The 15,861-nt window shown below is 33.7% G+C and overlaps 1 protein-coding gene across 3 annotated transcripts in view; it reads right to left on the bottom strand.

The window, feature by feature from the left end:
• The window catches only part of CADM2 (cell adhesion molecule 2), a 337,826-nt gene that overhangs the window by 205,993 nt on the left and 115,972 nt on the right, over window positions 1–15,861 (bottom strand). Inside the window, exon 1 of one of the 3 annotated variants that reach the window (XM_053220697.1) lies at window positions 8,498–9,018. The exons of the other annotated variants lie outside the window; for them this stretch is intronic. The gene's annotated coding sequence lies outside the window, so the exon portion shown is untranslated. Of the gene's footprint in view, window positions 1–8,497; window positions 9,019–15,861 lie in introns of those variants that run through there. 3 annotated transcript variants of the gene reach the window in all.

Below are 15,861 nucleotides of genomic sequence, written 5' to 3'. Positions count from 1 at the left end.
TGTATATTTGTGGTATATATAAAAAATTGTGTAAATAAATAAATAAGAGGGGCAATTTGAAATAGTGTAGGACAAAAATCCAATGCATGCCTAAAATCATTGAAGTTGGGAAGCCAAGGACACATGAGGAGTGACTGATAAAAGCTAATTTTATAAAAGGCTTTTATGAGTGAGTACAGAAAAGGACTCTTTTCCAGTAATCCACACAAGTAATATTCCAAAACTTACTGAAGAGATGAGAAAAAAATATACATCAACTTAGACACATCATGTGAAATCTACAATAAAAGAATACATGGTGTTTGATTGCATTAAATATAATGGTTCAGTAGAGACCTTGAATTTCTACTTTGTAGCTGGGTTGAAATGAGATATACTGTGGAGGTGCCTTCTGAAACCCAGAGAGAAAGCACTGAACACACACTACTCCTGCTAATTCTCAGAAGGGAAACCCATAGCATGATATACACTGCTTCAAAGGTTCCTGTACTTGCTGACCCCACAGCTTTCATACGAAGCTCCGAGACCTAGACTTTTGAGCTTTCAGCTTGGCTTGGCCTTGGAGACTGAGGCAGTCCAACTACCTATACTGTGAAAATGAACCTGCCTCTCTCTTAGAAAGATTCACTGATATAATGAAGAAAATATGAAAGATAAGAGTGCATAAAATAGCTTTCCAATGCAGAAGAGAATAAGAAAATTGCATAATTACATGTTTTAGAAGTAATCTGCTATAAAGTTGTATTTTCTAGTATATGCTTCAACACACTTAGAACAATGTACTATACAAATACTTTCTGGGATTTCTCTATTGGAAGAAAAAAGAAAAAGAAAAAAGAAAAGAAAGAAAAGAAAAGAAAAGAAAAGAAAAGAAAAGAAAAGAAAAGAAAAGAAAAGAAAAGAAAAGAACAGCCTTCAAACACCAAATAAGTGCTGCTTTTGAAGTAAACAATCCTTTACCCACTAAGCTCCAGGGATCTTATATTATAATAACCCATTAGGCAAAATAAAAGCAATATACTGCCATCCAAATTGGATCTAGAGGTGGCAGTGGCACACTGTATTCACAGGTAAAATGTAGGCAGAAGATGGGAATAGGGAGAGCTTTGGTAGCAACACACCATGAGGACTGCAGGGGTACTGAACTCTGATTTGTTAGTGATATCTGAGATCCCAGAAAAATTAGGACAGGTGAGATCCCACCTGAAATCCACAGGGCTTTTTTGTGATTAGCCAAACTAGACAGGGGGGATTGTGCTAGGAGCTAATATATTTATCTATCATCTGGTTTTGGAATAAGAAGTAATATTCGCATATTAAATGCCATCATACATCAGATTTGGTAGATCTTTCCATTTCAAAGGATGAATGAGGCTAGGATGACTAGTTTTCTACCAAAAAAAAAAAAAGAAAAAAGTGTTCTCCATTTCATATTAAATTCAGAAGCTGGTTGTCCAATGAAGGGCTACATGTCTCAGCAACCCCTTACTTTGAGGTAAAGCCATGTGACTAGACTGAGCCAATGGAATGTGAGGCGTGACATATTTCACTTCATTGCTGAGGTTTTTAAAAAGTTGGTGGAGCTTACCATCCTCTTTTCTTCCTTCATCTGTTTGGAAATGGAGGATTCTACCACTCCAAGTGATAAAAATGCCATGAAATTGAAGAACCTCAGGTTCCTGAATCCCTACAGAGTGAAAGGCCATAGGACACTAAAACTTCTGTATTGAACACTATGTCAGTGAGAATAAAAATCCTAACGCTTTTAACTCCTGAAATTTATGAGTTTGTTTGTTAATCAAGTTAGCATTGCTGCAAGTAACCAAAATGAGTTAAATAAACAATAATATGGGTCCTATGAAAAATAGTACTGACTAAAGAAAGGGACATAGGGACACCTGGACCTCAGCTCAGTTTGTGATCTGGAGCTTCCTGAGTTTGAACCCTGGGCTGGGCTCTGTCTTGACAGCTTAGTGCCTGGATCCTGCTTCAGATTCTGTACCTCCCTCTCTCTCTCTGCCCTTCCTCCCTTGCACTCTGTCTCTCACTCTAAATAAATAAATAAATAAATAAATAAATAAATAAATAAATATAAAGTAACAATAAACAATTTTTTTAAAAAAGAAAGAAAGGGACATAATCCCAAAGAATTATTATAGAATTTGCTGCAGGAACCAGAAAAATTATTATGCAAGTATTTAGAATTTTTAGTAGGCCACAAGAAGATACAAAATCTATTTAAAAAGAGAGGAAAAACACAGAAGAAGGATTACCTGATATATAATGAAAACTGGATATGAAAAAAAAGATGAAGATAGATTAAAAATACAAAAGAATTCAAGTTCAAAGTAAAGGCAGAAGTCAAAACCATATCAATATAGTGAAATATGGAAACCTGGATGTAGATAACCAATTTGAGATCTCTTAGAATGCAAAATAAAAGGTAGTCCAAGAAAGAAGAGAAACTACAAATGTATATAGTCTTTTCTTGTATGTGTGTGTGTGTGCAAACACACAGAGATTTCTGAGAAAAATTATGATGAATGTAACTAAAGACACATGATTTCTATGGGTAGAATGATTTCTATAGCTAAAATTAATGTTTTTTCATTCTAAAATTTATTGAATTCCTGAAACAAAAAGGAGCAGTTTTATCACAATTTTGAGAATGAAAGCTTATACGGCAAAAATTTTATGACCAACCAATTGATCTTCCATGTGATGTTGCAACAGAAAATTGTTAGATATGCAAGGTCTCAGAAAAATACTCTGTATTTCCTTTTTCTAAAAAAATCATTAGAAAATATTTTTTATTATAAAAGGAAGAAAATCATAAGAACAGGCTGTCAGTTATATGCATAAAAAATAGTCATAATCACATTACTTACAATAATTAAAGGTACTTAATATCAAATATTAGGAAGCAAAGTTTTAATAGAATATTAAGAAGCCTTCATATTTTAAGCATTGAGACCTTCAACACAGGGAAATGATATAACCCTAATTGAAAACAGAAGCAAAATTAAGTGTTCAGATTGGTATCAGTTTTATGATAAAATAGAAAAGTATGCATGAGACTACTGGAATTTCAGGTGATTTTTTTTCTTGCTTCTTTGTACTAAATTTTCTAATTTTAGCAACTAAGTTACAATATATCTTCAAAACACTAAAACTTCAGAAAATATAAAATAAATAGCAAATTATGTTTTTATATTAATTGTATGGCTATTGAAATTGGTTATTAATTAGTTATAGAGCCTGTTCATTTATTTAGACTGCTTTTTGGCAATAAATATACTATAAAATCTTAACATAAAATGTGGAAATAGGACCATGTGGAAGTAGATGAAGTTCTAAAAAATAGAAAGAAAAAGAAAAAGGAAGCTGTGATTATCATATTAATCATATTAAAGTCTTTCCATTTCACTATTTTTTAATCATTATTTCAGCTCAGATATCAGTTTTCTGAACAAACATATATTGTTTAAAGAACTATCCTATACCCCACAAAATAAACATAATTTAAAGTTTTAAAAAAGTACTTATTATTATAGTACTAAATACTTCATGGGTTTATGTTTAAAATATCAAAATTCACTGTTTGATTTACATGTTATACAGATGTAAAAATTTATTACAATTTCTTTATAATAGAAAGAGAATTTTGAAAAAGAAAGCCACATATCTTGTCATATTTATTCTTTCACTTATTTAAGAAACATTTCCTTAAAACAAAACATCTCTATATTCGGGAGGCTTTGGCAGCTGCAATAAATGCTCTCATCTTTGGTAGAGGACATTATATTATGAGAAAATATTTCCATAATAAAATAATATATAATCAACAGGTGATTTGCGTGTTTATTCATGAGGATTACAAGGAAAACAGTCTTTAAGACAAATAGAAGAATACACCGAATGTGACAGTCTTGAATGATGACATAATATCCTCTTGTCTGTGATGGTGACACAAAATGGCAAAGGACACAAAACTGTCAGTCTTGTTGTTTATCTTCTATCTGAGACTAATAAAAGAGGGAAAGTGATTGACGGCACATAGACACAAACACTGTCTTTGATATACAGTTGTTACCTTTTATACATATATAAAAGGAATGAGTTGATGGTTTTAAGGCCACCTTACTTTTTTAGCTTCCTAAGATGCTGTCTTTACCTAAAATATTTTATTTCCTAAAATAAAGGAATTTACAGTTTGATTATATGAGAAGTTATACATTACCCCTCTTAGAAACTATTGCTTCTAGATGTATTGTTCATAAAGCTTATATATGTTCATGCATGTGTGTGCATATATGTATATGTATGTGTATCCACAAAATACACTTATATGTTCAGGCAGAGAGAGGGTAGGAGAATCATAGTGAAAGAAGGCACAGAGATAAAGAGACAAATTGAGACAAACAACAACAAAAGGAAAATACCTAGGATGTGGATTGTTTTTCTAATATGGGTTTCTTCCAAATACATAAATTATTAATTAAGACATTTGTTCATAACACTGGATATGTAGAGAGGAAGTTCCAAAGAGGTAGTAAGTACCTGTACTTATTTTGAAGAGCTTGCAATTTGGAGGAGATCAAACACACAGATATAAAATATGTACGTGATAATTGCAAAGCAACATGAAAACAAGTGAATGATAAGGCAGTATAAAATTTTGAAGTCAGAGCTGGGCATAGAAAGTAATTAAATAAGAATCTAATGAATCAAGAAAACTATTATGGGAATTTAAAGATGAAGTTAGGCCATGACCTGGCAGCTGGGGTGGGAGAACAAAGGGCAGAGAATTAGCTATAGCAAAAGAAAGGGTAGTCTTGTAAAAGGGTGGGTAGGCCCAGAAAAGGAGCATGTATTTCCGCACACACGTATATTTTAGTTCCTGCCCATCCTCATTTATTTTGTCTTTTTTAGCTAAAGGTAAATAGTTACTTGAATGCTTGCTAACTTGCCCATTTCCAGCCTCCCTTCTGGATCCCTCTGTGTGGGCTATCCTCCTACATACGTCCCAGTTCCAAATCCTATTTATTTTGAAAAGTTATCACTCTTATAGTTCTTTGCATAGAAATTATGCTTCCCATCCTCACTCAGATGCCCCAGTTCTTTGAATTCTTTAAATAGAGTTCTCATTGGGGATTTATCAATCTTTACGATATATTTTAATTATCTATGATAATATTGTCTCCATTGTACATTAAGGTTTTTTTTTTTTTTTTTACATTTTTATTTATTTTTGAGAGACAAAGAGAGCACAAGCGGAGAGGGGCAGAGAGAGAAGGAGACAGAATCCAAATCAGGCTCCAGGCTCAGAGCCGCCAGCACAGGGCCCGACGTGGGGCTTGAACTCACAAACTGTGAGATCATGACCTGAGCCGAAGTCAGAGGCGTAACCTGAGCCACCCAAGCACCCCATCTATTGTACATTAAGTTTCTTAAGAGCAATGTCATGTATGTTTCTGAGTTATCTGTGTCCACCTCACAGCTGAACTAAAACTCATGAAAAAAAAAACCAAAAACAAAAAAGCAACCACACAGCTATAATTACTAGAAAATGTTACAGTCCTATGACCAGTTGATAGAAACAAACTTTCAACATCCGACTGCAAACTTTTTAAAAAATGTTTTTTGCTGCAAATGCCCATAGAATTCATTAACAATTTTTAATGTTTATATCATATTTTATATTTTATCCAATAAATATGTATCCCATCAGGAAAAGCTGATTCAAATAAACCAGGGTTTCCAGGTCAGGTGGTGCAGGGGTTCACATTTGACTCAACACATTTATTGCAGACACATAATAATAATAGTAAAAATACAAACAAAAAAATGACAGATATACAAACTGGCCCTCCAAGTAAAATAAGCAGAAAAGAACCATATAACAGAGTGGAGAGTGGTTGCAGAGCTGCAGGCCTCTTTACCTCCAGGTCTAAAGTTTGCTCCTATGGAGTTAAAGGGATTTAAGTGCTCTCAGACAAACAGAACCAGGAATAGAAAGTTCTCAAAGTCAAGGCCTGGAGTGAAGCTCCCCAACACTGAAGGAAGCTAAAAATAAAACTCACCACCATCTGGGCTGTGGCTTGAAACAACCCACAGGTCTCAGGCTGTGAGCACACAGACAAAACCTTTTAATCAAGAACTGAGCAAGCTGGCTCTCTAACTAGATCACCACACCCAGATATGCCTTAACAACAACAAAAAAAGAATGGTTCTGGGCCGTAGGCCTAGGAAAGTAAGTGATAAGAGATAATATACAACCTTAAGATAGGAAAGAGCTAGCCAGGTGGAAAAGTAAGAGGGAGAAGGAAAAGAGGGAGGGAGACAGGAAAATAATTTTCCAACTACCAAAGAGTGTATAAAACAAAATTGCATAAATACTACATCTCAGTTGGACAAAGAATATAAAATGAGTCTGTTTAAGATGCTTCCATTAATAAATGAAAGACTAATTTCCATTTAGGTAAAGTACAAAATTATAAAATAAAAACAGGAAGAAATGAAAAAAAAGGACAAAGGTCAACATGAAAAGAAGTAATTTTTTAAAAAAATTAAGTTTATTCATTTTTGAGAGAGAGCGATAGAGCATGAGCAGGGGAGGGGCAGAGAGAGAGAGAGAGGTAGACACAGAATCCAAAGCAGGCTCCAGGCTCCAAGCTGTCAGCACAGAGCCTGATGCTGGGCTCGAACTCACAAACCACGAGATCATGACGTGAGCTGAAATCAAACGCTCAACCGACTGAGCCACCCAGGTGCCCCAAGAAGTAATTTTAATTATTGTTAGAAAATACAGGGGCGCCTGGGTGGCGCAGTCGGTTAAGCGTCCGACTTCAGCCAGGTCACGATCTCGCGGTCCGGGAGTTCGAGCCCCGCGTCAGGCTCTGGGCTGATGGCTCAGAGCCTGGAGCCTGTTTCCAATTCTGTGTCTCCCTCTCTCTCTGCCCCTCCCCCGTTCATGCTCTGTCTCTCTCTGTCCCAAAAATAAATAAACGTTGAAAAAAAAAATTAAAAAAAAAAAAAGAAAATACAGTCACTGAAATTAAAAATGGAATTATCAAATGCGTAGCTCTCTTTGAGGAATTCAGTAGCAAATTGTTAGAAAATATAATCACTGAAATTAAAAACAGAATTATCAAATTTATAGCTCTCTTTGAGGAATTCAGTAGCAAATAGATCCGAAAGACAAGGATATGTATTTATTTTATGTGTAAATGACAGCAATTGAACAACCAGAAGCTCTATTGAGAGCTCCCAAAATATATCTAATAGTATATCCAGAAGAGCTAAATGGTGGAATAGTATTATTTGAATGGAAAATTGTTGAAATTTTACCAAAACTGAAGAAATACATTAGAAAGAAAAGTTACAGGTTAATCTATTATGAGCAAAGACTATTAACCAAAATACTTAGCAAAAAGAATCCATTGATATACATAAAAGATATATCTTTAACAATCTGGGCTTATTCCAATCACACAAGGTGTTTCTAAGTATAGAAAAATCAAACAATGTATTTTGCCATGCCAACAAATAAAGGAGGAAAAGCCAATAATGATCTCAAAAGATACATAAAAGTATTTTATGAAACTAATAACATTCATGTTAAAACTTAAAAATCTTGGAATAGAAGGTAACCGGTAATTTCAACTTTCATATCAATGATCACTCCAGTTGTGCTCACTTTTTCTTGACTTCCTCCCATCAGAAGAGATCATTCTCCGTTCCTCCTCAGCCATTCTCCATGGATATGCTCCTCCCTTTATCACAAGCAGTATTCAGCCCTTCCACATTTTGCACACATTCTATTTTCTGACCACCAACTCTCTCCAGTACATCCCTCTGAGACACCTGTAATCCAACCAGAACCTTAAATCTTTTGATTTTTCCACAGTACTATCAAGTGCTGTTTTGGGTCTTTGGGGCACACTTGCAAGCAAGATCAATCCCTTGTGTTTACCTGCAACATTCTCATCTTTCCTTTACTTCAATATCTTCACTTGGGAAGACCACATTTGAGTTAACTAGAATTCAGTCTGCTTCCCTATGCATGTCTGTAATCTACATATAAAATGATTTCATCTTGTCTCATGGCTTCAATGGCATCCATATGCTGACAATCCCCATATTTATATCTCCAGACTGGACCTTTCCCCTGAATTTATGACATATATATTCAACTGATTTGACACCTCTACCGAATGCCTAAAAGGCTGCTCAGGATTAACATGTTCGAAGCAGAATTTTTGATAGCATTTTCTCCCTAACCCAACTCCTTTAGTCTTACACATCTAACAATCCTAGTCATCTGGTTGCTTTGGAAAAAGGAGCTTTTGAGTTGTTCACATGCATCTATTCTTACCTATCAGACATCGATCTATCAGCAAATATTGGCAGCTACGTATCAAAATATGTCCCCAATTCACCACCTCTCGTCCCCTCTAGCAATTTCACCATGGATCGAGCCATCCTGACATCTTACCTGGATTACCAAATATGTCTCTCTGATTCCACCCTTGTGTTTCAGTCTATTTTCAACATAGCATCCTGAGTGATCCTCTTAAAATGTAAGTCAGAGTAGGTTACCCCTTTGTTCAAAACCCTTCGGTGGCTCCCATTTCACTCAGAGTAAAATTAGACATCCTTATTCTGATCTTAAAAGCCTTCATGGATTTGGTCTACTGCTCACTCTCTTGTGACTTTATCCTTGTTCATTCAACAGCCACTTGTCCTTCTCTTGCTTTCAAAAGCTCTTTACTCAGAAAAGGTTAACTCCTTCATTCCCTCCAGATCTTTACTCAAATCCCACCTCTTTAGTAAGGCCTTATCTTGCCATCATTACCAAAATTTCACACCCCCTCCCTCCATCCACCATTTCACACTATTTTTTTCTTCCTACATTTTTTGCTTCAGCATCATTATTGGACAGTTCCTTATTTTTTAAATTTTCTGTTTCCATCCAATAGTATTCAATCTCTAAAAGGACAGAATCTTTGTTATGTTCCCAAAGCTATATGAAGCACTTAGAATATCACCTAGTCCAGAGGAGGTGCCCATACATAACTTATATATAGAAAAATTAATAAAATGCCTACAGATAGACAATTTTTTGAGAACACAAGGCAAAAGATTCTTTGTAAGTAGGGGTGGCTTTCTTAAACAAAACACAAATGCGCACACCATAAACAGGATCATTGCTAAATTTGACTATGTTAAAATGTGCAACTTCAGTTAAACCAAAGACATTAAATACGGTAAATGACAGCTGCCTGTCAATTATATTTCAATAAAACTGAAAGAAAACTAAGTGGTAAATGACAGGTCACCAATTGGATAAGATATTGTCAAAATACATAACTGACAGAGGGTTAGTATTCAGGACACACAAAAAGAAATGCATCAGAAAAAGGATATTTAAAAAAATGGGCAAAGGATATGAGCAGACAAAAATGAAAAATAGAATAACCTAGATTTGTAGAAAAATACTGGGAAACTCACCTGTAGTCATAAAAATGTAAATGAACTATTTCACACTTTGGGAATTGGCAACAATTTAAATGTTTAACAGCATAAGAAGCATAATGGCAAAGTTATGGAATCACAGGACTCTTATACTTTGCTAGTAGGAATGTAAATTGACATAAATACTTTAGAGAACAATTAGTGAATATCTAGAGAGGTTTAAAGTCATTCTTACTTTTAAACTCAGCTAAAATACAAGTAGGTATGGCACAGAAATTCATCCCACAGTACAAGAACTTTGCTTCTAATACTATTTGTAAATGTAAAATTTCTAGGTACAAATAATTGGTATATATTTATGGTATTTTTCTATAAAGGAATAGTATGTAATTGAAAATAAACAAATATAAATATTGAATTAATGCAGATCAATCTCAAAAGTGCCAATAACTGACAAAGTTTCATACAGTGAAATTTTATTTATGTTTGAAGGATTAAAAAATAATATATAATAATATTCAAACATTATAAATAATATGCATGTATCAACAACATAAAACACATAAGGAAGTGATGAGCACCAAATTAAGGGCCTTGACTATTTCTGTGAGAGAATGAAAATAACTTTATTAGGGATGAGGAAACCGGGGACTTTACTGTGTAATGTTTTATTTCCATATATAGAATCTGAGGAAAGTATTGCAAAATGCGGTAATCTTTATGATGCTAAATAGGGTAAACACTGATGTTTGTTATATAATTCACTATAGTTTTTGTATGTTTTAAACATATTTATAATAAAATAATAATAAAGCATTTATTGATGATGATATTCATCATCAAAAATAATTTATTCTTGATTTCTGGCTTCTCTGAAATGCATTTCTTTTGTTCAACATGGAATGTATTCTTTCAATAAGCTAAAGCCAATTTTGAACATAAAATAATTAAAATTTTCCTCTCAGTTAAAATATATTAAAAAAGGAAGAGCAAGAGAAAAACTGGTTCTCAGTTTTTGAAAAGCCAAATCAAGGTCAACTGTGTTAATGACATATTTTGCATTTCATCTTACAGTTAAAATAATCTGTAAAGAGTAGTTTGATATTCAGTGACCCCTATCTTCTTTCCTGAAAGGTAAAATCTGGTATCACTTAGATGTGACAATTAATAGATTAACTGAAAATAATAATTACATAATGCAAAAAAAAATGTGAGTTACTATGATTATTCTAAGTAAAAAAAAATTGGGTAAATTTATATTATTTTCATTTTGTGAACTAATATTGCCACCATTGCCTAGACTATGTTGGCAAACCTTGGAAATAATCTAGAAATATATTTCAATTAATTGTGGCTTAAAAACTTCCTTAAGATTCCAACTTCAGTGTTCTATGGAAAGTATACAATGTATAGGAAGCCAACTGTTTAGAATTATTTAGATAGATGTTGTGCAGTATTTTTATCACATAATTATAAAATTGTGTTTCCTTGATAAACACTCAGAAATAAATAGCAGTAAAGTATTTATAAGGAAAAGAAGATGTATCCTAATTGTGAGGACCACAATGGTTAGTCTCTTACTGCAAAAAATAAAATAGAAAAGCAAAATTATTAAAATAACATGAGTCATCATTAACTAAAAAAAGTTTTGAGAATAAAATATACAGGATCATGATCAGAGTTGTTTCTCTGACTAAAGTGAAAGTAGCTGTGACAAGTAATGAATAATTTGTATAATTAACTTTTTGCTCTTGCTATTTATTAATAAAATTATTGTTCTTGTGGAGCATAAAATAGATTGAATAGACAGATGGGGTAAAGGATTAAGTTTGAATGCATATGTTTTTGATAATATACTAGGATGAGTTATATTAAATTTTCTTTCAAGTTATATTTGACTTATTTAGGATATTATCAGCTTTGAGTTATTCTCACTTATTAGTGGAAGTATAAATTACAACAAATGGTAAATGGTCTGTCCATCACAATATATTTTAAGATGGATAAAGGCAAGGACCATATTTCTTATTCATCATTATTTCTTGTTCATCATTTTTTAACAAATAAGTATTTGTTAATTTGAATATCTTTTACTACTGTCACCACTGACAATATCTAATGAGTAAAATCTAGACCAATATGTTTAAAAATATGTAACCATTTCCTCAAGAATTTATACCTGCAGCTTGTACATATTCCCTGAACTGAGAGGACATATCCAAGTGCCCATTCCACAGCTCCATTTGAAGGCATCTCCGATTTATATGTTCAAAACAAAATTCTTGATCTTCTTCCCCAAACTTCTTCTCCATATACTTCCCCATCTCATTTCATATCAACTCCATTGTTGCTTAAGCCATAAACCATAAAATCATGCTTAACTCCCCCTTTTTCCTCACACCCTACGTCCAACCATAACAAATTCTCTTAGCTCTATTTCTAATTACATATCAGGAAGTTGACCACTTCTTACCACTTCTACTGTTAACATCCTAGTGTAAGCCACAACATCTCTCATTTGAATTATTGGGATTTCTATCTTTGAGGTTATCCTTTATATTGGTAACTACAGGATGCCCAGATCTCTTATTAAACATTTCCGGGTGTATTTGTGAGGGTCCTTTTGGAAGAGATTAGTATGCAAACTGATGTAATTCACTCTATTCGAGCTGAACATTAATCTTTTCCTACTTGCAGTGCTTCTGGTTCTCAGGCAAAATGTGACTAGAATCTGTACCATTGGCTTTCTGAGTCTCCAGACTTTGAACTATACCACCAGCTTTCCTGGGTCTCCAGCTTGCAAACAGTAGATCACAGGACTTCTCTGTCTGCATAATTGCCTTAACCAAGTTATTGTAATAAATCTCATTTTGCATTTTGTGTCTATCTATCTCTTTATGTATCTGTCTATCCAACTATCTATCTATCATCTCCTATTGGTTCTTTTTCTCTGCAGAACCCTGACTAATACAACCCCTATAGTCTATTCTCAGCACAGCAGCCAGAGTGATCCTGCCAAAATCAGTTCATGTCATTATTTTTCTCAGGCCCTACCCCCACCGCAATGACCTCATATCCTACTTAAAGTAAAACTCAAAAGTTTTGCAGTGGTCCACCAGACCCCACACAACCTGTTTTCTTCCTACCATTAATTCTAGGATCTTCTATCATACTACTCTCCCTTTGCTCACTGTTCCAGCCACACTGGCCTTGCTCTTATTCTTAGAGTACAGCAGACATTTTCCCATTTCAGGGCATTGCATTATTGTTCTTCTATTCTGTGATGATTTCCCCTCCTGATATCCTCAGAAAAGAACTTCCCTCCCCTCCTTTAGAACATTTCTGACCATCTTATTCCCCCCAAGCTATCTATTCCTCTTTCCTGTTTTATTTTTCTCCATAGAACTTATATGATATAACATAATATAAATATTACTTATCTTGTTATCTAACATCTTCACTAATATGTAGCCTCCAGGTGAGCCAGGGTTTTTGTGATTTTTTTCCCTTCTGTACTTCCTGCACCCAGAAGAGTCATTGAGAAATATTTTTGAACAAATTAATGAATTTGCTACTAAGTATATAAATAGTGTCCAAGAACACACATTGAAAGTCTTAAAATTATAGAGTTCAACCAAGTTTTTACACTTTATAATAAATATACAGACATCAATAGATTCAAAATGTAACAGTTCAAACCAGCTCAAGACATAATAGGTAAAAGATTTACTCAAATATTATTAATAGACATTTTTCCAAAGAAGGTATACAGATGGCCAAGAGACACATGAAAAGATGCTCCACATCACTCATCATCAGGAAAGTGCAAATTAAAACTATAGTGAGGTATCACCTTATACCTGTCAGAATGGCTAGAATCAAAAGGACAAGATATAACAAGTGTTGGCAAGCATGTGGACAAAAAGGAAACTTCATGCATTGTTGGTGGGAATGTAAACTGATGTGGCCACTATGGAAAAACAGTATGGAGATTCTTCAAAAAATTAAAAATAGAAATACCATATGATCCAGTAATTCTACTACTGGACATTTGTCCAAAGAAAATAAAAATACTAATTTGAAAAGATGTATGCACTCCTATGTTCATTGCAGCATTATTTACAATAACCAAGATATGGAAGCATCCCACTGTCCATCAATAGACAGTAGATAATATGGATAATAACTCATCCATAAAAAAGAATGAGATCTTGTCATTTGCAACAACATGGATACACCAGAGAGTATAATGCTAAGTGAAATAAGTCAGACAGAGAAAGACAAATACCATATGATTTCACTAATATGGACAATTTAAAAGCAAAACAAATGTACAAATGAAGAAGCAAAGACACAAACACATAAACACACTCTTAGATACAGAGAATAAACTGGTGGTTGCCAGAGGGAGGTAGGTGAAGGGATGGGTGAAATATATAAAGGGGATTAAAAGACAAAAACTTCCAGTTATAAAATAAATGAGTCATAGGAAAAATAAACAAACAAACAAATAAGTAAATTATGGAGATGAACAGGACGGCAAAAGGAATACAGTCAATATTATTGTAATAATATTATTTTTGACAGATGGTGACCACACTTACCATGATGAGCACTAGTAATGTGTAGAATTCTTGAATCATATTATATTGTACACCCTAAATTAACATAACATTATATGTTAATTATACTTTAATAAAAATATAACACTTAGGAATAGCATATGCTTTCAAAATTAAATACATGGGTTATTAAATGGAAATAAAAAATGAGTGGAAAATTCATTTATGGAATGGAAAGATTGAGTAATATAAATATGACAATAATTTGTTAACTAATTTATAAATTTAACAAAATTCCAGCCAAAATCCCACGGATATTTTTTTTTCAAAAGCTTACAGAAATAACAATAACATGAAATCTGACAGAAGATCAGCAAAGAAAATGTTGGAATTACTCTGAGGGCATTTAGTATAGGGAAACGCTATAGCAAGGGATGTCAGGGAAACATCCCTTTGAAGGTGAAGAAAGAACTTAGATCTGGAGAAAGAAGATAAGGAGCCAACAAGGTGAAAGTGTTTGTGGGGGGAGGGTGATTCCTGGTGAGAGGAATTTGCAAAAACATTTAACGGCATAGGAAAATATTTGTTACTTAGTAAGGCACAATACAACCCGCGCCAATTCCCAGTGATGTGTACAAGTGAAAAGAAAAACACTAAAATGTCAGCAGAGGTTGTATTGGAGTGATGGGATTGTGAGCAACGCTTATTTCTGTACATCTCAAATATAATACAATGAGCGTGCTGTATTTTTACATGAAAATGGAGAGATTTTTGGCCTCATCCTTCAGATACATTCTTCTTATCCATACGCATTAGATAAAAACTATTACTAACACTGAGTTAAGCTCGTTCCTTTGGTGTATCGGGAGCATCCATGTTTATTAACCTATCAAATAGCCCATTTAGTTGTTCCCTTTTTCTATGTTATAGTAGTAATAATCCACTCCACATCAGGCTCCTGCACATGATTAATGTGTCAGCATGAAGGTGCTTTAGTAGCCTTTGGCATTCTATTACTAAAGGTAAATTCAGCAAAATCCAGCAAGACACATTTGCCAATCCTATAAAATACCATATAAACTGTTGACTTGCCAGTTGCATATAGCAGCAAGTAAGGCGTAACTATATTCAATACACGTACTCAGGTAATAACAGAGTAGTTTATTATCATTGCAGGTGCAGAAACCTGCCAACATTTCAGCCATCTGGGCTTCCTCAGGGCAGCATACAAGTAAAATATGTGAATGAAATATGTGAGTTGAATACAGTTTTATTTTATTTTTTTTCTTATGGGCTCTAACGAAACTGCCTTATATATTTTGGAAGAGTAATTCTGTAATGTTAGTATACTTCAGAAAGCCATCAACTTTTACTAATTCAAGTCCATTAGCATTCTCACTAAATTGCTTATGTCTGAATGATAATGGATCTTCAGATGACATTTTATGACAAAAAAATTGTCGTAAATGTAATATAATTGAATAAACAAAAGTTATAATTTCTGTGGGGGTTAATGAATAATCTATCTTTTAACATGTTTCACCAATTGCAATATCATGACATCGGGATTCTATTCATCAGCAGTTAAACAAATGCTATCACAACTTATCAGAAGATTTCACTTTTAGTAAAACACACTAGACCTCTCATAGCTAAGTCAGAAGTATTGTGAGGCTCAAGACTATAATTTTTCAATTGAAATATGTTTATCTCCCATCAATGGGTTGTCCGATTTTCCTTCAATGCTAACACAAAACTCAGTGAAATGATTAGAACTGAAAGTTGATGGTAGGATCAATATATAAGCTTATTATTCTTTCAA

The sequence above is a fragment of the Acinonyx jubatus genome, chromosome C2, assembly GCF_027475565.1.
Source record: "Acinonyx jubatus isolate Ajub_Pintada_27869175 chromosome C2, VMU_Ajub_asm_v1.0, whole genome shotgun sequence".
Lineage (NCBI taxonomy): Eukaryota > Metazoa > Chordata > Mammalia > Carnivora > Felidae > Acinonyx > Acinonyx jubatus.
Note: the sequence above shows the minus strand (reverse complement) of the source record. Positions and strands in the feature narration are given on the sequence as shown.